Consider the following 22,943-nt stretch of genomic DNA (forward strand, 5'->3'; position numbering starts at 1 on the left):
ATCTTCATTTTGTTATTGTTTAAAAAGATGAAGGTTAATTTGTCTCACTTAATTTAAATTCGAATTATTAACTAGCACTCTTGGCAACGGCCATATCACACTGAAAACACCGTTTCTCGTCCGATCACCATAGTTAAGCAGCGTCGAGCGCAGTCAGTACTTGGTAACACAGCGTGCCATTGGCTTTTTCCATTTTTTTTCCTCTTTAAAATTCCACCAGATATGAAAAAAGCAAACATATCTTCTTTTTAATATAGTTTTATAAAGATGAAGGTTAAATAAATTCAAATTATTAACTAGCACTCTCGGCAACGGCCATATCACGCTGAATACACCGTTTCTCGTCCGATCACCGAAGTTAAGCAGCGTCGAGTGCAGTCAGTACTTCGGAGGGAGACCACTTAGGAGCACTGTGTTCCTTTGGTTTTTGACTTTTCTTTCCTCTTTTAAATTCCAATAGATATGAAAAAAGCAAACATATTATCTTTTTGTTATTGTTTTAAAAAGATGAAGGTTAATTTGTTTCACTTAATTTAAATTCGAATTATTAACTAGCACTCTCGGCAACGGCCATATCACTCTGAAAACACCGGTTCTCGTCCGATCACGGAAGTTAAGCAGCGTCTAGCGCAGTCAGAACTTGGGAGGGAGACCACTTAGGAACACTGCGTTCCGTTGGCTTTTTGACTTTATTTTCCTCTTTTAAATTCCAATAGATATGAAAAAAGCAAACATATTTTCTTTTTGTTATAGTTTTAAAAAGATGAAGGTTAATTTGTTTCACTTAATTTAAATTCGAATTATTAACTAGCACTCTTGGCAACGGCCATATCACGCTGAAAACCCCGGTTCTCGTCCGATCACCGAAGTAAAGCAGCGTCGAGCGCAGTCAGTGCTTGGGAACAGTGCGTGCCGTTGGCTTTTTCTTTTGTTTCCTCTTTTAAATTCCACCAGATATGAAAAAACCAAACATATCTTCATTTTGTTATTGTTTAAAAAGATGAAGGTTAATTTGTCTCACTTAATTTAAATTCGATTTATTAACTAGCACTCTTGGCAACGGCCATATCACACTGAAAACACCGTTTCTCGTCCGATCACCATAGTTAAGCAGCGTCGAGCGCAGTCAGTACTTGGTAACACAGCGTGCCGTTGGCTTTTTCCATTTTTTTCCTCTTTAAAATTCCACCAGATATGAAAAAAGCAAACATATCTTCTTTTTGTTTTAGTTTTATAAAGATGAAGGTTAAATAAATTCAAATTATTAACTAGCACTCTCGGCAACGGCCATATCACGCTGAATACACCGTTTCTCGTCCGATCACCGTAGTTAAGCAGCGTCGGACGCAGTCAGTACTTGGGAGGGAGACCACTTAGGAACACTGCGTGCCGTTAGGTTTTTCACTTTTTTTCTCTTTTAAATTCCAATAGATATGAAAAAAGCAAACATATTTTCTTTTTGTTATTGTTTTAAAAAGATGAAGGTTAATTTGTCTCACTTAATTTAAATTCGAATTATTAACTAGCACTCTTGGCAACAGCCATATCACACTGAAAACACCGTTTCTCGTCCGATCACCATAGTTAAGCAGCGTCGAGCGCAGTCAGTACTTGGTAACACAGCGTGCCGTAGGCTTTTTCCTTTTTGTTTCCTCTTTCAAATTCCACCAGATATGAAAAAAGCAAACATATCTTCTTTTTGTTATTGTTTTATAAAGATGAAGGTTAAAAAATTCAAATTATTAACTAGCACTCTCGGCAACGGCCATATCACGCTGAATACACCGTTTCTTGTCCGATCACCGAAGTTAAGCAGCGTCGGGCGCAGTCAGTACTTGGGAGGGAGACCACTTAGGAATACTGCGTTCCGTTAGCTTTTTCACTTTTTTTTGTCTTTTAAATTCCAATAGATATGAAAAAAGCAAACATATTTTCTTTTTGTTATTGTTTTAAAAAGATGATGGTTAATTTGTCTCACTTAATTTAAATTCGAATTATTAACTAGCACTCTCGGCAACGGCCATATCACTCTGAAAACACCGGTTCTCGTCCGATCACGGAAGTTAAGCAGCGTCGAGCGCAGTCAGTACTTGGTAACACAGCGTGCCGTTGGCTTTTTCCATTTTTTTTCCTCTTTAAAATTCCACCAGATATGAAAAAAGCAAACATATCTTCTTTTTAATATAGTTTTATAAAGATGAAGGTTAAATAAATTCAAATTATTAACTAGCACTCTCGGCAACGGCCATATCACGCTGAATACACCGTTTCTCGTCCGATCACCGAAGTTAAGCAGCGTCGAGTGCAGTCAGTACTTGGGAGGGAGACCACTTAGGAGCACTGTGTTCCTTTGGTTTTTGACTTTTCTTTCCTCTTTTAAATTCCAATAGATATGAAAAAAGCAAACATATTATCTTTTTGTTATTGTTTTAAAAAGATGAAGGTTAATTTGTTTCACTTAATTTAAATTCGAATTATTAACTAGCACTCTCGGCAACGGCCATATCACTCTGAAAACACCGGTTCTCGTCCGATCACGGAAGTTAAGCAGCGTCTAGCGCAGTCAGAACTTGGGAGGGAGACCACTTAGGAACACTGCGTTCCGTTGGCTTTTTGACTTTATTTTCCTCTTTTAAATTCCAATAGATATGAAAAAAGCAAACATATTTTCTTTTTGTTATAGTTTTAAAAAGATGAAGGTTAATTTGTTTCACTTAATTTAAATTCGAATTATTAACTAGCACTCTTGGCAACGGCCATATCACGCTGAAAACCCCGGTTCTCGTCCGATCACCGAAGTTAAGCAGCGTCGAGCGCAGTCAGTGCTTGGGAACAGTGCGTGCCGTTGGCTTTTTCTTTTGTTTCCTCTTTTAAATTCCACCAGATATGAAAAAACCAAACATATCTTCATTTTGTTATTGTTTAAAAAGATGAAGGTTAATTTGTCTCACTTAATTTAAATTCGATTTATTAACTAGCACTCTTGGCAACGGCCATATCACACTGAAAACACCGTTTCTCGTCCGATCACCATAGTTAAGCAGCGTCGAGCGCAGTCAGTACTTGGTAACACAGCGTGCCGTTGGCTTTTTCCATTTTTTTCCTCTTTAAAATTCCACCAGATATGAAAAAAGCAAACATATCTTCTTTTTGTTTTAGTTTTATAAAGATGAAGGTTAAATAAATTCAAATTATTAACTAGCACTCTCGGCAACGGCCATATCACGCTGAATACACCGTTTCTCGTCCGATCACCGTAGTTAAGCAGCGTCGGACGCAGTCAGTACTTGGGAGGGAGACCACTTAGGAACACTGCGTGCCGTTAGGTTTTTCACTTTTTTTCTCTTTTAAATTCCAATAGATATGAAAAAAGCAAACATATTTTCTTTTTGTTATTGTTTTAAAAAGATGAAGGTTAATTTGTCTCACTTAATTTAAATTCGAATTATTAACTAGCACTCTTGGCAACAGCCATATCACACTGAAAACACCGTTTCTCGTCCGATCACCATAGTTAAGCAGCGTCGAGCGCAGTCAGTACTTGGTAACACAGCGTGCCGTAGGCTTTTTCCTTTTTGTTTCCTCTTTCAAATTCCACCAGATATGAAAAAAGCAAACATATCTTCTTTTTGTTATTGTTTTATAAAGATGAAGGTTAAAAAATTCAAATTATTAACTAGCACTCTCGGCAACGGCCATATCACGCTGAATACACCGTTTCTTGTCCGATCACCGAAGTTAAGCAGCGTCGGGCGCAGTCAGTACTTGGGAGGGAGACCACTTAGGAATACTGCGTTCCGTTAGCTTTTTCACTTTTTTTTGTCTTTTAAATTCCAATAGATATGAAAAAAGCAAACATATTTTCTTTTTGTTATTGTTTTAAAAAGATGATGGTTAATTTGTCTCACTTAATTTAAATTCGAATTATTAACTAGCACTCTCGGCAACGGCCATATCACTCTGAAAACACCGGTTCTCGTCCGATCACGGAAGTTAAGCAGCGTCGAGCGCAGTCGGTACTTGGGAACACTGCGTGCCGTTGGCTTTTTCATTTTTGTTTCCTCTTTTAAATTCCACCAGATATGAAAAAACCAAACATATCATCTTTTTGTTATTGTTTTATAAAGATGAAGGTTAATTAAATTCAAATTATTATCTAGCACTCTCGGCAACGGCCATATCACGCTGAAAACACCGGTTCTCGTCCGATCACAGAAGTTTAGCAGCGTCGAGCGCAGTCAGTACTTGGGAGGGAGACCACTTAGGAACACTGCGTGCCGTTGGCATTTTCACTTTTTTTTCCTCTTTTAAATTCCAATAGATATGAAAAAAGCAAACATATTTTCTTTTTGTTAATGTTTTAAAAGATGAAGGTTAATTTGTCTCACTTAATTTAAATTCGAATTATTAACTAGCACTCTCGGCAACGGCCATATCACTCTGAAAACACCGGTTCTCGTCCGATCACCGAAGTTAAGCAGCGTCGAGCGCAGTCAGTACTTGGGAGGTCTCTGATGTGACGTAAAAAGTCAAAGTTTTTCCACAATACCTGACGACCATATCATTTTTGAGCTTCCGTGGCGCAATGGTTAGCGCGTTCAGCTGTTATTCAAAAGGTTGGTGGTTCGAGTACACCTGGGAACCGTGTTGTGAGGTCTCAAATGTAACGTAAAAAGTCAAAGCTTTTCCACAATATGTGACAACCATTTAATTTCTGAGCTTCCGTGGCGCAATAATTAGCGCGTTCAGCTGTTAACCGAAAGGTTGGTGTTTCGAGCCCACCCGGGAGAGATGTTGTGGGGTCTCAGATGTAGCGTGAAAAGTCATAACTTTTCCACAATACCTGAAAAACATTTAATTTCTGAGTTTCCGTGGCTCAATGGTTGGCGCGTTCGGCTGTTGACCAATAGGTTGGTGGTTCGAGCCCACCCGGGAGAGGTGTTGTGGGGTCTCAGATGTAGCGTGAAAAGTCATAACTTTTCCACAATACCTGAAAAACATTTAATTTCTGAGTTTCCGTGGCTCAATGGTTTGCGCGTTTGGCTGTAAACCAATAGGTTGGTGGTTCGAGCCCACCCGGGAGCGGTGTTTTGGGATCTCAAATGTAACATAAAAAGCCAAAGTTTTTCCACAATACCTGACGACCATTTAATTTTTGGGCTTCCGTGGCGCAATGCTTAGTGCGTTCGGCTGTTAACCGAATGGTTGGTGGTTCGAGCCCATCCGGGAGCGGTGTTGTGAGGTCTCAGGTGTGACGTAAAAAGTCAAAATTTTTCCACAATACCTGACGGCCATTTAATTTTTGGGCTTCCGTGGCGCATGGTTAGCGCGTTCGGCTGTTAACCGAAAGGTTGGTGGTTCGAGCCCATACGGGAGCGGTGTTGTGAGGTCTCAGATGTGACGTAAAAAGACAAAGTTTTTCCACAATACCTGACAACCATTGAATTTCTGAGCTTCCGTGGCTCAATGGTTAGCGCGTTCGGCTGTTAACTGAAAGGTTGGTGGTTCGAGCCCATCCGGGAGCGGTGTTGTGAGGTCTCAGATGTGACGTAAAAAGTCAAAGTTTTTCCACAATACCTGACGACGATATAATTATTGGGCTTCCGTTGCGCAACGGTTATCGCGTTCATCTGTTAACCGAAAGGTTGGTGGTTCGGGCCCACCCGGGAGCGGTGTTGTGAGATCTCAGAAGGAACGTAAAAAGCCAAAGTTTTTCTACAATACCTGACAACATTTTAAGTTCTAAGCTTCCATGGCGCAATGCTTAGTGCGTTCGGCTGTTAACCGAAAGGTCGGTGGTTCGAGCCCACCCGGGAGCGGTGTTGTGAGGCCTCATATGTGACGTAAAAAGACAAAGTTTTCCCACAATACCTGACGAACATTTATTTTTTGGGCTTCCGTGGCGCAATGGTTAGCGCATTCGGCTGTTAACCGAAAGGTTGGTGGTTCGAGCCCATCCCGGAGCGGTGTTGTGGAGTCTCATATGTGACGTAAAAAGTCAAAGTTTTTCCACAATACCTGACGGCCATTTAATTTTTGGGCTTCCGTGGCGCAATGGTTAGCGCGTTCGGCTGTTAACCGAAAGGTTGGTGGTTCGAGCCCATACGGGAGCGGTGTTGTGAGTTCTCAGATGTGACGTAAAAAGTCAAAGTTTTTCCACAATACCTGACAACCATTGAATTTCTGAGCTTCCTTGGCTCAATGGTTAGCGCGTTCGGCTGTTAAAAGAAAGGTTGGTGGTTCGAGCCCATCTGGGAGCGGTGTTGAGGTCTCAGATGTGACGTAAAAAGTCAAAGTTTTTCCACAATACCTGACGACGATATAATTTTTGGGCTTCCGTTACGCAACGGTTATCGCGTTCATCTGTTAACCGAAAGGTTGGTGGTTCGGGCCCACCCGGGAGCGGTGTTGTGGGGTCTCAGATGTAGCGTAAAAAGTCGTAAGTTTTCCACAATACATGAAAACATTTTAAATTCTAATTTTCCGTGGCGCAATGCTTAGTGCGTTCGGCTGTTAACCGAATGGTTGGTGGTTCGAGCCCATCCGGGAGCGGTGTTGTGAGGTCTCAGATGTGACGTAAAAAGTCAAAGTTTTTCCACAATACCTGACAACCATTGAATTTCTGAGCTTCCGTGGCTCAATGGTTAGCGCGTTCGGCTGTTAACTGAAAGGTTGGAGGTTCGAGCCCATCCGGGAGCGGTGTTGTGAGGTCTCAGATGTGACGTAAAAAGTCAAAGTTTTTCCACAATACCTGACGACGATATAATTTTTGGGCTTCCGTTGCGCAACGGTTATCGCGTTCATCTGTTAACCGAAAGGTTGGTGGTTCGGGCCACCCGGGAGCGGTGTTGTGAGATCTCAGAACGAACGTAAAAAGCCAAAGTTTTTCCACAATACCTGACAACATTTTAAATTCTAAGCTTCCATGGCGCAATGCTTAGTGCGTTCGGCTGTTAACCGAAAGGTCGGTGGTTCGAGCCCACCCGGGAGCGGTGTTGTGAGGCCTCATATGTGACGTAAAAAGTCAAAGTTTTCCCACAATACCTGACGAACATTTATTTTTTGGGCTTCCGTGGCGCAATGGTTAGCGCATTCGGCTGTTAACCGAAAGGTTGGTGGTTCGAGCCCATCCCGGAGCGGTGTTGTGGAGTCTCATATGTGACGTAAAAAGTCAAAGTTTTTCCACAATACCTGACGGCCATTTAATTTTTGGGCTTCCGTGGCGCAATGGTTAGCGCGTTCGGCTGTTAACCGAAAGGTTGGTGGTTCGAGCCCATACGGTAGCGGTGTTGTGAGTTCTCAGATGTGACGTAAAAAGTCAAAGTTTTTCCACAATACCTGACAACCATTGAATTTCTGAGCTTCCTTGGCTCAATGGTTAGCGCGTTCGGCTGTTAACTGAAAGGTTGGTGGTTCGAGTCCATCTGGGAGCGGTGTTGAGGTCTCAGATGTGACGTAAAAAGTCAAAGTTTTTCCACAATACCTGACGACGATATAATTTTTGGGCTTCCGTTACGCAACGGTTATCGCGTTCATCTGTTAACCGAAAGGTTGGTGGTTCGGGCCCACCCGGGAGCGGTGTTGTGGGGTCTCAGATGTAGCGTAAAAAGTCATAAGTTTTCCACAATACATGAAAACATTTTAAATCCTAATTTTCCGTGGCGCAATGATTAGTGCGTTCGGCTGTTAACCGAATGGTTGGTGGTTCGAGCCCATCCGGGAGCGGTGTTGTGAGGTCTCAGATGTGACGTAAAAAGTCAAAGTTTTTCCACAATACCTGACAAAAATTTAATTTCTGAGCTTCCGTGGCTCAATGGTTAGCGCGTTCGGCTGTTAATCGAAAGGTTGGTCGTTCGAGCCCACCCGGGAGCGGTGTTGTGAGATATCAAATGTAACGTAAAAAGTCAAAGTTTTTCCACAATACCTGACAACATTTTAAATTCTAAGCTTCCGTGGCGCAATGCTTAGTGCGTTCGGCTGTTAACCGAAAGGTTGGTGGTTCGAGCCCATCCGGGAGCGGTGTTGTGAGGTCTCAGATGTGACGTAAAAAGTCAAAGTTTTTCCACAATACCTGACAACCATTGAATTTCTGAGCTTCCGTGGCTCAATGGTTAGCGCGTTCGGCTGTTAACTGGAAGGTTGGAGGTTCGAGCCCATCCGGGAGCGGTGTTGTGAGGTCTTAGATGTGACGTAAAAAGTCAAAGTTTTTCCACAATACCTGACGACGATATAATTTTTGGGCTTCCGTTGCGCAACGGTTATCGCGTTCATCTGTTAACCGAAAGGTTGGTGGTTCGGGCCACCCGGGAGCGGTGTTGTGAGATCTCAGAACGAACGTAAAAAGCCAAAGTTTTTCCACAATACCTGACAACATTTTAAATTCTAAGCTTCCATGGCGCAATGCTTAGTGCGTTCGGCTGTTAACCGAAAGGTCGGTGGTTCGAGCCCACCCGGGAGCGGTGTTGTGAGGCCTCATATGTGACGTAAAAAGTCAAAGTTTTCCCACAATACCTGACGAACATTAATTTTTTGGGCTTCCGTGGCGCAATGGTTAGCGCATTCGGCTGTTAACCGAAAGGTTGGTGGTTCGAGCCCATCCCGGAGCGGTGTTGTGGAGTCTCATATGTGACGTAAAAAGTCAAAGTTTTTCCACAATACCTGACGGCCATTTAATTTTTGGGCTTCCGTGGCGCAATGGTTAGCGCGTTCGGCTGTTAACCGAAAGGTTGGTGGTTCGAGCCCATACGGTAGCGGTGTTGTGAGTTCTCAGATGTGACGTAAAAAGTCAAAGTTTTTCCACAATACCTGACAACCATTGAATTTCTGAGCTTCCTTGGCTCAATGGTTAGCGCGTTCGGCTGTTAACTGAAAGGTTGGTGGTTCGAGTCCATCTGGGAGCGGTGTTGAGGTCTCAGATGTGACGTAAAAAGTCAAAGTTTTTCCACAATACCTGACGACGATATAATTTTTGGGCTTCCGTTACGCAACGGTTATCGCGTTCATCTGTTAACCGAAAGGTTGGTGGTTCGGGCCCACCCGGGAGCGGTGTTGTGGGGTCTCAGATGTAGCGTAAAAAGTCATAAGTTTTCCACAATACATGAAAACATTTTAAATCCTAATTTTCCGTGGCGCAATGATTAGTGCGTTCGGCTGTTAACCGAATGGTTGGTGGTTCGAGCCCATCCGGGAGCGGTGTTGTGAGGTCTCAGATGTGACGTAAAAAGTCAAAGTTTTTCCACAATACCTGACAACCATTTAATTTCTGAGCTTCCGTGGCTCAATGGTTAGCGCGTTCGGCTGTTAATCGAAAGGTTGGTCGTTCGAGCCCACCCGGGAGCGGTGTTGTGAGATATCAAATGTAACGTAAAAAGTCAAAGTTTTTCCACAATACCTGACAACATTTTAAATTCTAAGCTTCCGTGGCGCAATGCTTAGTGCGTTCGGCTGTTAACCGAAAGGTTGGTGGTTCGAGCCCATCCGGGAGCGGTGTTGTGAGGTCTCAGATGTGACGTAAAAAGTCAAAGTTTTTCCACAATACCTGACAACCATTGAATTTCTGAGCTTCCGTGGCTCAATGGTTAGCGCGTTCGGCTGTTAACTGGAAGGTTGGAGGTTCGAGCCCATCCGGGAGCGGTGTTGTGAGGTCTTAGATGTGACGTAAAAAGTCAAAGTTTTTCCACAATACCTGACGACGATATAATTTTTGGGCTTCCGTTGCGCAACGGTTATCGCGTTCATCTGTTAACCGAAAGGTTGGTGGTTCGGGCCACCCGGGAGCGGTGTTGTGAGATCTCAGAACGAACGTAAAAAGCCAAAGTTTTTCCACAATACCTGACAACATTTTAAATTCTAAGCTTCCATGGCGCAATGCTTAGTGCGTTCGGCTGTTAACCGAAAGGTCGGTGGTTCGAGCCCACCCGGGAGCGGTGTTGTGAGGCCTCATATGTGACGTAAAAAGTCAAAGTTTTCCCACAATACCTGACGAACATTTATTTTTTGGGCTTCCGTGGCGCAATGGTTAGCGCATTCGGCTGTTAACCGAAAGGTTGGTGGTTCGAGCCCATCCGGGAGCGGTGTTGTGAGGTCTCAGATGTGACGTAAAAAGTCAAAGTTTTTCCACAATACCTGACAACCATTGAATTTCTGAGCTTCCGTGGCTCAATGGTTAGCGCGTTCGGCTGTTAACTGGAAGGTTGGAGGTTCGAGCCCATCCGGGAGCGGTGTTGTGAGGTCTCAGATGTGACGTAAAAAGTCAAAGTTTTTCCACAATACCTGACGGCCATTTAATTTTTGGGCTTCCGTGGCGCAATGGTTAGCGCGTTCGGCTGTTAACCGAAAGGTTGGTGGTTCGAGCCCATACGGAAGCGGTGTTGTGAGTTCTCAGATGTGACGTAAAAAGTCAAAGTTTTTCCACAATACCTGACAACCATTGAATTTCTGAGCTTCCTTGGCTCAATGGTTAGCGCGTTCGGCTGTTAACTGAAAGGTTGGTGGTTCGAGCCCATCTGGGAGCGGTGTTGAGGTCTCAGATGTGACGTAAAAAGTCAAAGTTTTTCCACAATACCTGACGACGATATAATTTTTGGGCTTCCGTTACGCAACGGTTATCGCGTTCATCTGTTAACCGAAAGGTTGGTGGTTCGGGCCCACCCGGGAGCGGTGTTGTGGGGTCTCAGATGTAGCGTAAAAAGTCATAAGTTTTCCACAATACATGAAAACATTTTAAATCCTAATTTTCCGTGGCGCAATGCTTAGTGCGTTCGGCTGTTAACCGAATGGTTGGTGGTTCGAGCCCATCCGGGAGCGGTGTTGTGAGGTCTCAGATGTGACGTAAAAAGTCAAAGTTTTTCCACAATACCTGACAACCATTTAATTTCTGAGCTTCCGTGGCTCAATGGTTAGCGCGTTCGGCTGTTAATCGAAAGGTTGGTCGTTCGAGCCCACCCGGGAGCGGTGTTGTGAGATATCAAATGTAACGTAAAAAGTCAAAGTTTTTCCACAATACCTGACAACATTTTAAATTCTAAGCTTCCGTGGCGCAATGCTTAGTGCGTTCGGCTGTTAACCGAAAGGTTGGTGGTTCGAGCCCATCCGGGAGCGGTGTTGTGAGGTCTCAGATGTGACGTAAAAAGTCAAAGTTTTTCCACAATACCTGACGACGATATAATTTTTGGGCTTCCGTTGCGCAACGGTTATCGCGTTCATCTGTTAACCGAAAGGTTGGTGGTTCGGGCCACCCGGGAGCGGTGTTGTGAGATCTCAGAACGAACGTAAAAAGCCAAAGTTTTTCCACAATACCTGACAACATTTTAAATTCTAAGCTTCCATGGCGCAATGCTTAGTGCGTTCGGCTGTTAACCGAAAGGTCGGTGGTTCGAGCCCACCCGGGAGCGGTGTTGTGAGGCCTCATATGTGACGTAAAAAGTCAAAGTTTTCCCACAATACCTGACGAACATTTATTTTTTGGGCTTCCGTGGCGCAATGGTTAGCGCATTCGGCTGTTAACCGAAAGGTTGGTGGTTCGAGCCCATCCCGGAGCGGTGTTGTGGAGTCTCATATTTGACGTAAAAAGTCAAAGTTTTTCCACAATACCTGACGGCCATTTAATTTTTGGGCTTCCGTGGCGCAATGGTTAGCGCGTTCGGCTGTTAACCGAAAGGTTGGTGGTTCGAGCCCATCCGGGAGCGGTGTTGTGAGGTCTCAGATGTGACGTAAAAAGTCAAAGTTTTTCCACAATACCTGACAACCATTGAATTTCTGAGCTTCCGTGGCTCAATGGTTAGCGCGTTCGGCTGTTAACTGGAAGGTTGGAGGTTCGAGCCAATCCGGGAGCGGTGTTGTGAGGTCTCAGATGTGACGTAAAAAGTCAAAGTTTTTCCACAATACCTGACGACGATATAATTTTTGGGCTTCCGTTGTGCAACGGTTATCGCGTTCATCTGTTAACCGAAAGGTTGGTGGTTCGGGCCACCCGGGAGCGGTGTTGTGAGATCTCAGAACGAACGTAAAAAGCCAAAGTTTTTCCACAATACCTGACAACATTTTAAATTCTAAGCTTCCATGGCGCAATGCTTAGTGCGTTCGGCTGTTAACCGAAAGGTCGGTGGTTCGAGCCCACCCGGGAGCGGTGTTGTGAGGCCTCATATGTGACGTAAAAAGTCAAAGTTTTCCCACAATACCTGACGAACATTTATTTTTTGGGCTTCCGTGGCGCAATGGTTAGCGCATTCGGCTGTTAACCGAAAGGTTGGTGGTTCGAGCCCATCCCGGAGCGGTGTTGTGGAGTCTCATATGTGACGTAAAAAGTCAAAGTTTTTCCACAATACCTGACGGCCCTTTAATTTTTGGGCTTCCGTGGCGCAATGGTTAGCGCGTTCGGCTGTTAACCGAAAGGTTGGTGGTTCGAGCCCATACGGGAGCGGTGTTGTGAGTTCTCAGATGTGACGTAAAAAGTCAAAGTTTTTCCACAATACCTGACAACCATTTAATTTCTGAGCTTCCGTGGCTCAATGGTTAGCGCGTTCGGCTGTTAATCGAAAGGTTGGTCGTTCGAGCCCACCCGGGAGCGGTGTTGTGAGATATCAAATGTAACGTAAAAAGTCAAAGTTTTTCCACAATACCTGACAACATTTTAAATTCTAAGCTTCCGTGGCGCAATGCTTAGTGCGTTCGGCTGTTAACCGAAAGGTTGGTGGTTCGAGCCCATCCGGGAGCGGTGTTGTGAGGTCTCAGATGTGACGTAAAAAGTCAAAGTTTTTCCACAATACCTGACAACCATTGAATTTCTGAGCTTCCGTGGCTCAATGGTTAGCGCGTTCGGCTGTTAACTGGAAGGTTGGAGGTTCGAGCCCATCCGGGAGCGGTGTTGTGAGGTCTCAGATGTGACGTAAAAAGTCAAAGTTTTTCCACAATACCTGACGACGATATAATTTTTGGGCTTCCGTTGCGCAACGGTTATCGCGTTCATCTGTTAACCGAAAGGTTGGTGGTTCGGGCCACCCGGGAGCGGTGTTGTGAGATCTCAGAACGAACGTAAAAAGCCAAAGTTTTTCCACAATACCTGACAACATTTTAAATTCTAAGCTTCCATGGCGCAATGCTTAGTGCGTTCGGCTGTTAACCGAAAGGTCGGTGGTTCGAGCCCACCCGGGAGCGGTGTTGTGAGGCCTCATATGTGACGTAAAAAGTCAAAGTTTTCCCACAATACCTGACGAACATTTATTTTTTGGGCTTCCGTGGCGCAATGGTTAGCGCATTCGGCTGTTAACCGAAAGGTTGGTGGTTCGAGCCCATCCCGGAGCGGTGTTGTGGAGTCTCATATTTGACGTAAAAAGTCAAAGTTTTTCCACAATACCTGACGGCCATTTAATTTTTGGGCTTCCGTGGCGCAATGGTTAGCGCGTTCGGCTGTTAACCGAAAGGTTGGTGGTTCGAGCCCATCCGGGAGCGGTGTTGTGAGGTCTCAGATGTGACGTAAAAAGTCAAAGTTTTTCCACAATACCTGACAACCATTGAATTTCTGAGCTTCCGTGGCTCAATGGTTAGCGCGTTCGGCTGTTAACTGGAAGGTTGGAGGTTCGAGCCCATCCGGGAGCGGTGTTGTGAGGTCTCAGATGTGACGTAAAAAGTCAAAGTTTTTCCACAATACCTGACGACGATATAATTTTTGGGCTTCCGTTGTGCAACGGTTATCGCGTTCATCTGTTAACCGAAAGGTTGGTGGTTCGGGCCACCCGGGAGCGGTGTTGTGAGATCTCAGAACGAACGTAAAAAGCCAAAGTTTTTCCACAATACCTGACAACATTTTAAATTCTAAGCTTCCATGGCGCAATGCTTAGTGCGTTCGGCTGTTAACCGAAAGGTCGGTGGTTCGAGCCCACCCGGGAGCGGTGTTGTGAGGCCTCATATGTGACGTAAAAAGTCAAAGTTTTCCCACAATACCTGACGAACATTTATTTTTTGGGCTTCCGTGGCGCAATGGTTAGCGCATTCGGCTGTTAACCGAAAGGTTGGTGGTTCGAGCCCATCCCGGAGCGGTGTTGTGGAGTCTCATATGTGACGTAAAAAGTCAAAGTTTTTCCACAATACCTGACGGCCCTTTAATTTTTGGGCTTCCGTGGCGCAATGGTTAGCGCGTTCGGCTGTTAACCGAAAGGTTGGTGGTTCGAGCCCATACGGGAGCGGTGTTGTGAGTTCTCAGATGTGACGTAAAAAGTCAAAGTTTTTCCACAATACCTGACAACCATTTAATTTCTGAGCTTCCGTGGCTCAATGGTTAGCGCGTTCGGCTGTTAATCGAAAGGTTGGTCGTTCGAGCCCACCCGGGAGCGGTGTTGTGAGATATCAAATGTAACGTAAAAAGTCAAAGTTTTTCCACAATACCTGACAACATTTTAAATTCTAAGCTTCCGTGGCGCAATGCTTAGTGCGTTCGGCTGTTAACCGAAAGGTTGGTGGTTCGAGCCCATCCGGGAGCGGTGTTGTGAGGTCTCAGATGTGACGTAAAAAGTCAAAGTTTTTCCACAATACCTGACAACCATTGAATTTCTGAGCTTCCGTGGCTCAATGGTTAGCGCGTTCGGCTGTTAACTGGAAGGTTGGAGGTTCGAGCCCATCCGGGAGCGGTGTTGTGAGGTCTCAGATGTGACGTAAAAAGTCAAAGTTTTTCCACAATACCTGACGACGATATAATTTTTGGGCTTCCGTTGCGCAACGGTTATCGCGTTCATCTGTTAACCGAAAGGTTGGTGGTTCGGGCCACCCGGGAGCGGTGTTGTGAGATCTCAGAACGAACGTAAAAAGCCAAAGTTTTTCCACAATACCTGACAACATTTTAAATTCTAAGCTTCCATGGCGCAATGCTTAGTGCGTTCGGCTGTTAACCGAAAGGTCGGTGGTTCGAGCCCACCCGGGAGCGGTGTTGTGAGGCCTCATATGTGACGTAAAAAGTCAAAGTTTTCCCACAATACCTGACGAACATTTATTTTTTGGGCTTCCGTGGCGCAATGGTTAGCGCATTCGGCTGTTAACCGAAAGGTTGGTGGTTCGAGCCCATCCCGGAGCGGTGTTGTGGAGTCTCATATTTGACGTAAAAAGTCAAAGTTTTTCCACAATACCTGACGGCCATTTAATTTTTGGGCTTCCGTGGCGCAATGGTTAGCGCGTTCGGCTGTTAACCGAAAGGTTGGTGGTTCGAGCCCATCCGGGAGCGGTGTTGTGAGGTCTCAGATGTGACGTAAAAAGTCAAAGTTTTTCCACAATACCTGACAACCATTGAATTTCTGAGCTTCCGTGGCTCAATGGTTAGCGCGTTCGGCTGTTAACTGGAAGGTTGGAGGTTCGAGCCCATCCGGGAGCGGTGTTGTGAGGTCTCAGATGTGACGTAAAAAGTCAAAGTTTTTCCACAATACCTGACGACGATATAATTTTTGGGCTTCCGTTGTGCAACGGTTATCGCGTTCATCTGTTAACCGAAAGGTTGGTGGTTCGGGCCACCCGGGAGCGGTGTTGTGAGATCTCAGAACGAACGTAAAAAGCCAAAGTTTTTCCACAATACCTGACAACATTTTAAATTCTAAGCTTCCATGGCGCAATGCTTAGTGCGTTCGGCTGTTAACCGAAAGGTCGGTGGTTCGAGCCCACCCGGGAGCGGTGTTGTGAGGCCTCATATGTGACGTAAAAAGTCAAAGTTTTCCCACAATACCTGACGAACATTTATTTTTTGGGCTTCCGTGGCGCAATGGTTAGCGCATTCGGCTGTTAACCGAAAGGTTGGTGGTTCGAGCCCATCCCGGAGCGGTGTTGTGGAGTCTCATATGTGACGTAAAAACCTGTGGCCTTCCGGGAGTGAGGCGGATGCGATAACCGCTACACTAAAGATATGTTATTATTTTTAATCGAATGAACAGGGTCAAATAATTAAGCAATACGTGAACTAACAAACCCCTCCATAGAAAAGGCATTAGACTATACTTTGCAGGCTCGTAACTCTGTTTCTACTGGAGAAACGGGGATGTCCTTTTAGTATGTTGTAGTCCAATTTGTCCCCCATCTAACCATACTAAAAACATTGAGCTACGACAAACAGTAGTTGAGTAATTAAGCTAATCGTAAACAAACAAACCCCTCCATAGGAAATACATTAGACTAAATTCTGGAGGCTCGTAACTCTGGTTCTACCAGAGATACGGGAATGTAAATAATGTGACCTTGACACAAATGTTCGGATAATTATAAAAAAAAAACTTCGCGGTTTCGAACCTGTGGCCTTCCGGGAGTGAGGCGGATGCGATAACCGCTACACTAAAGATATGTTATTATTTTTAATCGAATGAACAGGGTCAAATAATTTAGCAATACGTGAACTAACAAACCCCTCCATAGAAAAGGCATTAGACTATACTTTGCAGGCTCGTAACTCTGTTTCTACTGGAGAAACGGGGATGTCCTTTTAGTATGTTGTAGTCCAATTTGTCCCCCATCTAACCATACTAAAAACATTGAGCTACGACAAACAGTAGTTGAGTAATTAAGCTAATCGTAAACAAACAAACCCCTCCATAGGAAATACATTAGACTAAATTCTGGAGGCTCGTAACTCTGGTTCTACCAGAGATACGGGGATGTAAATAATGTGACCTTGACACAAATGTTCGGATAATTATAAAAAAAAAACTTCGCGGTTTCGAACCTGTGGCCTTCCGGGAGTGAGGCGGATGCGATAACCGCTACACTAAAGATATGTTATTATTTTTAATCGAAAGAACAGGGTCAAGTAATTAAGCAATACGTGAACAAACAAACTTCTCCATAGAAAATGCATTATACTATACTTTGCAGGCTCGTAACTCTGTTTCTACTGGAGATACGGGGATGTCCTTTGAGTAAGTTATAGTCCAATTTGTCCCCCATCTAACCATACTAAAAACATTGAGCTACGACAAACAGGGGCCGAGTAATTAAGCTAAACGTAAACAAACAACCCGTCCATAGGAAATGCATTAGACTATACTTTGCAGGCCCATAACTCTGTGTCTACTAGAGATACGGGGATGTCCTTAGGATATGTTATAGTTCAAATTGTCCCCCATCTAACCATACTAAAAACTTTGGGCTAGGACAAACAAGGACCGAGTACTTAAGCAAAACGTAACGAAACAAACCCCCTCCATAGGAAATGCATTAGACTATACTTTGCAGGCTCGTAACTCTGTTTCTACTGGAGATGCGGGGATGTCCTTTGAGTATGTTATTGTCCAATTTGTCCCCCATCTAACCATACTAAAAACTTTGGGCTACGACAAACAGGGGCCGAGTACTTAAGCAAAACGTAAAGAAACAAACCCCTCCATAGAAAATGCATTAGACTATATTTGCAGGCTCGTAACTCTGTTTCTACTGGAGATACGGGGATGTCCTTTGAGTATGTTATAGTCCAATTTGTCCCCCATCTAACAATACTAAAAACTTTTGGGCTACGACGAACAGGGACCGAGTACTTAAGCAAAACGTAACGAAACAAACCCCCTCCATAGGAAATGCATTAGACTATACTTTGCAGGCTCGTAACTCTGTTTCTACTGGAGATACGGGGATGTCCTTTGATTATGTTTTAGTCCAATTTGTCCCCCATCTAACCATACTAAAAACATTGAGCTACGATAAACAGGGGCCGAGATATTAAGCAAAATGTTCGTCAATTTTGGTATCGTCTCACTTATTTTTATTATGTTACTTTTGATTTTTGCACTAAACTTTGGAGGCTCATAACTCTTGTTCTACAAGAGATACAGGGATCTCCTTTGGATATGTTATAGTACTCTTTGCTCCCCATACAAGGATACTTAAAACTTGAGGCTACCTCAATATCGTCGTCAACTTATTTTTTGTCTCACTTATTGTTAGAAGGTTACTTTTGATTTTTGAAAATAAACTTTGCAGGCTCGTAACTATGTTTCTACTGGAGATACGGGGATGTCCTTTGAGTATGTTATAGACCAATTTGTCCCCCATCTAGTCATACTAAGAATTAGGGCTACGACAAACAGTAGTCGAGTAATTAAGCTAATCGTAAACAAACAAACCCCTCCATAGGAAATACATTAGACTAAATTCTGGAGGCTCGTAACTCTGGTTCTACCAGAGATACGGGAATGTAAATAATGTGACCTTGACACAAATGTTCGGATAATTTTTGGGCTTCCGTTACGCAACGGTTATCGCGTTCATCTGTTAACCGAAAGGTTGGTGGTTCGGGCCCACCCGGGAGCGGTGTTGTGGGGTCTCAGATGTAGCGTAAAAAGTCAAAGTTTTTCCACAATACCTGACAACCATTTAATTTCTGAGCTTCCGTGGCTCAATGGTTAGCGCGTTCGGCTGTTAATCGAAAGGTTGGTCGTTCGAGCCCACCCGGGAGCGGTGTTGTGAGATATCAAATGTAACGTAAAAAGTCAAAGTTTTTCCACAATACCTGACAACATTTTAAATTCTAAGCTTCCGTGGCGCAATGCTTAGTGCGTTCGGCTGTTAACCGAAAGGTTGGTGGTTCGAGCCCATCCGGGAGCGGTGTTGTGAGGTCTCAGATGTGACGTAAAAAGTCAAAGTTTTTCCACAATACCTGACAACCATTTAATTTCTGAGCTTCCGTGGCTCAATGGTTAGCGCGTTCGGCTGTTAATCGAAAGGTTGGTCGTTCGAGCCCACCCGGGAGCGGTGTTGTGAGATATCAAATGTAACGTAAAAAGTCAAAGTTTTTCCACAATACCTGACAACATTTTAAATTCTAAGCTTCCGTGGCGCAATGCTTAGTGCGTTCGGCTGTTAACCGAAAGGTTGGTGGTTCGAGCCCATCCGGGAGCGGTGTTGTGAGGTCTCAGATGTGACGTAAAAAGTCAAAGTTTTTCCACAATACCTGACAACCATTGAATTTCTGAGCTTCCGTGGCTCAATGGTTAGCGCGTTCGGCTGTTAACTGGAAGGTTGGAGGTTCGAGCCCATCCGGGAGCGGTGTTGTGAGGTCTCAGATGTGACGTAAAAAGTCAAAGTTTTTCCACAATACCTGACGACGATATAATTTTTGGGCTTCCGTTGCGCAACGGTTATCGCGTTCATCTGTTAACCGAAAGGTTGGTGGTTCGGGCCACCCGGGAGCGGTGTTGTGAGATCTCAGAACGAACGTAAAAAGCCAAAGTTTTTCCACAATACCTGACAACATTTTAAATTCTAAGCTTCCATGGCGCAATGCTTAGTGCGTTCGGCTGTTAACCGAAAGGTCGGTGGTTCGAGCCCACCCGGGAGCGGTGTTGTGAGGCCTCATATGTGACGTAAAAAGTCAAAGTTTTCCCACAATACCTGACGAACATTTATTTTTTGGGCTTCCGTGGCGCAATGGTTAGCGCATACGGCTGTTAACCGAAAGGTTGGTGGTTCGAGCCCATCCCGGAGCGGTGTTGTGGAGTCTCATATTTGACGTAAAAAGTCAAAGTTTTTCCACAATACCTGACGGCCATTTAATTTTTGGGCTTCCGTGGCGCAATGGTTAGCGCGTTCGGCTGTTAACCGAAAGGTTGGTGGTTCGAGCCCATCCGGGAGCGGTGTTGTGAGGTCTCAGATGTGACGTAAAAAGTCAAAGTTTTTCCACAATACCTGACAACCATTGAATTTCTGAGCTTCCGTGGCTCAATGGTTAGCGCGTTCGGCTGTTAACTGGAAGGTTGGAGGTTCGAGCCCATCCGGGAGCGGTGTTGTGAGGTCTCAGATGTGACGTAAAAAGTCAAAGTTTTTCCACAATACCTGACGACGATATAATTTTTGGGCTTCCGTTGTGCAACGGTTATCGCGTTCATCTGTTAACCGAAAGGTTGGTGGTTCGGGCCACCCGGGAGCGGTGTTGTGAGATCTCAGAACGAACCTAAAAAGCCAAAGTTTTTCCACAATACCTGACAACATTTTAAATTCTAAGCTTCCATGGCGCAATGCTTAGTGCGTTCGGCTGTTAACCGAAAGGTCGGTGGTTCGAGCCCACCCGGGAGCGGTGTTGTGAGGCCTCATATGTGACGTAAAAAGTCAAAGTTTTCCCACAATACCTGACGAACATTTATTTTTTGGGCTTCCGTGGCGCAATGGTTAGCGCATTCGGCTGTTAACCGAAAGGTTGGTGGTTCGAGCCCATCCCGGAGCGGTGTTGTGGAGTCTCATATGTGACGTAAAAAGTCAAAGTTTTTCCACAATACCTGACGGCCCTTTAATTTTTGGGCTTCCGTGGCGCAATGGTTAGCGCGTTCGGCTGTTAACCGAAAGGTTGGTGGTTCGAGCCCATACGGGAGCGGTGTTGTGAGTTCTCAGATGTGACGTAAAAAGTCAAAGTTTTTCCACAATACCTGACAACCATTTAATTTCTGAGCTTCCGTGGCTCAATGGTTAGCGCGTTCGGCTGTTAATCGAAAGGTTGGTCGTTCGAGCCCACCCGGGAGCGGTGTTGTGAGATATCAAATGTAACGTAAAAAGTCAAAGTTTTTCCACAATACCTGACAACATTTTAAATTCTAAGCTTCCGTGGCGCAATGCTTAGTGCGTTCGGCTGTTAACCGAAAGGTTGGTGGTTCGAGCCCATCCGGGAGCGGTGTTGTGAGGTCTCAGATGTGACGTAAAAAGTCAAAGTTTTTCCACAATACCTGACAACCATTGAATTTCTGAGCTTCCGTGGCTCAATGGTTAGCGCGTTCGGCTGTTAACTGGAAGGTTGGAGGTTCGAGCCCATCCGGGAGCGGTGTTGTGAGGTCTCAGATGTGACGTAAAAAGTCAAAGTTTTTCCACAATACCTGACGACGATATAATTTTTGGGCTTCCGTTGCGCAACGGTTATCGCGTTCATCTGTTAACCGAAAGGTTGGTGGTTCGGGCCACCCGGGAGCGGTGTTGTGAGATCTCAGAACGAACGTAAAAAGCCAAAGTTTTTCCACAATACCTGACAACATTTTAAATTCTAAGCTTCCATGGCGCAATGCTTAGTGCGTTCGGCTGTTAACCGAAAGGTCGGTGGTTCGAGCCCACCCGGGAGCGGTGTTGTGAGGCCTCATATGTGACGTAAAAAGTCAAAGTTTTCCCACAATACCTGACGAACATTTATTTTTTGGGCTTCCGTGGCGCAATGGTTAGCGCATTCGGCTGTTAACCGAAAGGTTGGTGGTTCGAGCCCATCCCGGAGCGGTGTTGTGGAGTCTCATATTTGACGTAAAAAGTCAAAGTTTTTCCACAATACCTGACGGCCATTTAATTTTTGGGCTTCCGTGGCGCAATGGTTAGCGCGTTCGGCTGTTAACCGAAAGGTTGGTGGTTCGAGCCCATCCGGGAGCGGTGTTGTGAGGTCTCAGATGTGACGTAAAAAGTCAAAGTTTTTCCACAATACCTGACAACCATTGAATTTCTGAGCTTCCGTGGCTCAATGGTTAGCGCGTTCGGCTGTTAACTGGAAGGTTGGAGGTTCGAGCCCATCCGGGAGCGGTGTTGTGAGGTCTCAGATGTGACGTAAAAAGTCAAAGTTTTTCCACAATACCTGACGACGATATAATTTTTGGGCTTCCGTTGTGCAACGGTTATCGCGTTCATCTGTTAACCGAAAGGTTGGTGGTTCGGGCCACCCGGGAGCGGTGTTGTGAGATCTCAGAACGAACGTAAAAAGCCAAAGTTTTTCCACAATACCTGACAACATTTTAAATTCTAAGCTTCCATGGCGCAATGCTTAGTGCGTTCGGCTGTTAACCGAAAGGTCGGTGGTTCGAGCCCACCCGGGAGCGGTGTTGTGAGGCCTCATATGTGACGTAAAAAGTCAAAGTTTTCCCACAATACCTGACGAACATTTATTTTTTGGGCTTCCGTGGCGCAATGGTTAGCGCATTCGGCTGTTAACCGAAAGGTTGGTGGTTCGAGCCCATCCCGGAGCGGTGTTGTGGAGTCTCATATGTGACGTAAAAAGTCAAAGTTTTTCCACAATACCTGACGGCCCTTTAATTTTTGGGCTTCCGTGGCGCAATGGTTAGCGCGTTCGGCTGTTAACCGAAAGGTTGGTGGTTCGAGCCCATACGGGAGCGGTGTTGTGAGTTCTCAGATGTGACGTAAAAAGTCAAAGTTTTCCCACAATACCTGACGAACATTTATGTTTTGGGCTTCCGTGGCGCAATGGTTAGCGCATTCGGCTGTTAACCGAAAGGTTGGTGGTTCGAGCCCATCCCGGAGCGGTGTTGTGGAGTGTCATATGTGACGTAAAAAGTCAAAGTTTTTCCACAATACCTGACGGCCATTTAATTTTTGGGCTTCCGTGGCGCAATGGTTAGCGAGTTCGGCTGTTAACCAAAAGGTTGGTGGTTCGAGCCCATACGGGAGCGGTGTTGTGAGTTCTCAGATGTGACGTAAAAAGTCAAAGTTTTTCCACAATACCTGACAACCATTGAATTTCTGAGCTTCCTTGGCTCAATGGTTAGCGCGTTCGGCTGTTAACTGAAAGGTTGGTGGTTCGAGCCCATCTGGGAGCGGTGTTGAGGTCTCAGATGTGACGTAAAAAGTCAAAGTTTTTCCACAATACCTGACGACGATATAATTTTTGGGCTTCCGTTACGCAACGGTTATCGCGTTCATCTGTTAACCGAAAGGTTGGTGGTTCGGGCCCACCCGGGAGCGGTGTTGTGGGGTCTCAGATGTAGCGTAAAAAGTCATAAGTTTTCCACAATACATGAAAACATTTTAAATTCTAATTTTCCGTGGCGCAATGCTTAGTGCGTTCGGCTGTTAACCGAATGGTTGGTGGTTCGAGCCCATCCGGCTACCTCAATATCGTCGTCAACTTATTTTTTGTCTCACTTATTGTTAGAAGGTTACTTTTGATTTTTGAAAATAAACTTTGCAGGCTCGTAACTCTGTTTCTACTGGAGATACGGGGATGTCCTTTG

General features: G+C 44.9%; 1 non-coding gene and 9 pseudogenes across 1 annotated transcript; all 10 read left to right on the top strand.

Annotated features, from left to right (window-relative positions):
* The first annotated feature begins 307 nt into the window (after positions 1-307).
* LOC149700223 (5S ribosomal RNA) lies at positions 308-426 on the top strand (annotated as a pseudogene).
* A 136-nt stretch (positions 427-562) lies between these two features.
* LOC149700224 (5S ribosomal RNA) lies at positions 563-681 on the top strand (annotated as a pseudogene).
* Positions 682-1,279: 598 nt separating this feature from the next.
* LOC149700225 (5S ribosomal RNA) lies at positions 1,280-1,398 on the top strand (annotated as a pseudogene).
* Positions 1,399-1,757: 359 nt separating this feature from the next.
* LOC149700226 (5S ribosomal RNA) lies at positions 1,758-1,876 on the top strand (annotated as a pseudogene).
* Positions 1,877-2,237: 361 nt separating this feature from the next.
* LOC149700227 (5S ribosomal RNA) lies at positions 2,238-2,356 on the top strand (annotated as a pseudogene).
* Positions 2,357-2,492: 136 nt separating this feature from the next.
* On the top strand, positions 2,493-2,611 carry LOC149700228 (5S ribosomal RNA; annotated as a pseudogene).
* Positions 2,612-3,209: 598 nt separating this feature from the next.
* On the top strand, positions 3,210-3,328 carry LOC149700229 (5S ribosomal RNA; annotated as a pseudogene).
* Positions 3,329-3,687: 359 nt separating this feature from the next.
* Positions 3,688-3,806, top strand: LOC149700230 (5S ribosomal RNA; annotated as a pseudogene).
* Positions 3,807-4,167: 361 nt separating this feature from the next.
* LOC149700231 (5S ribosomal RNA) lies at positions 4,168-4,286 on the top strand (annotated as a pseudogene).
* Positions 4,287-5,012: 726 nt separating this feature from the next.
* On the top strand, positions 5,013-5,085 carry TRNAY-GUA (transfer RNA tyrosine (anticodon GUA)). Its single transcript has one exon. It is a non-coding gene; the product is annotated as a tRNA-Tyr (tRNA).
* Positions 5,086-22,943: the final 17,858 nt, after the last annotated feature.

This window comes from Phalangium opilio, unplaced genomic scaffold, assembly GCF_054372755.1.
Source record: "Phalangium opilio isolate 3A_F unplaced genomic scaffold, DU_Popi_V2 ptg000019l_1, whole genome shotgun sequence".
NCBI classification, from domain to species: domain Eukaryota; kingdom Metazoa; phylum Arthropoda; class Arachnida; order Opiliones; family Phalangiidae; genus Phalangium; species Phalangium opilio.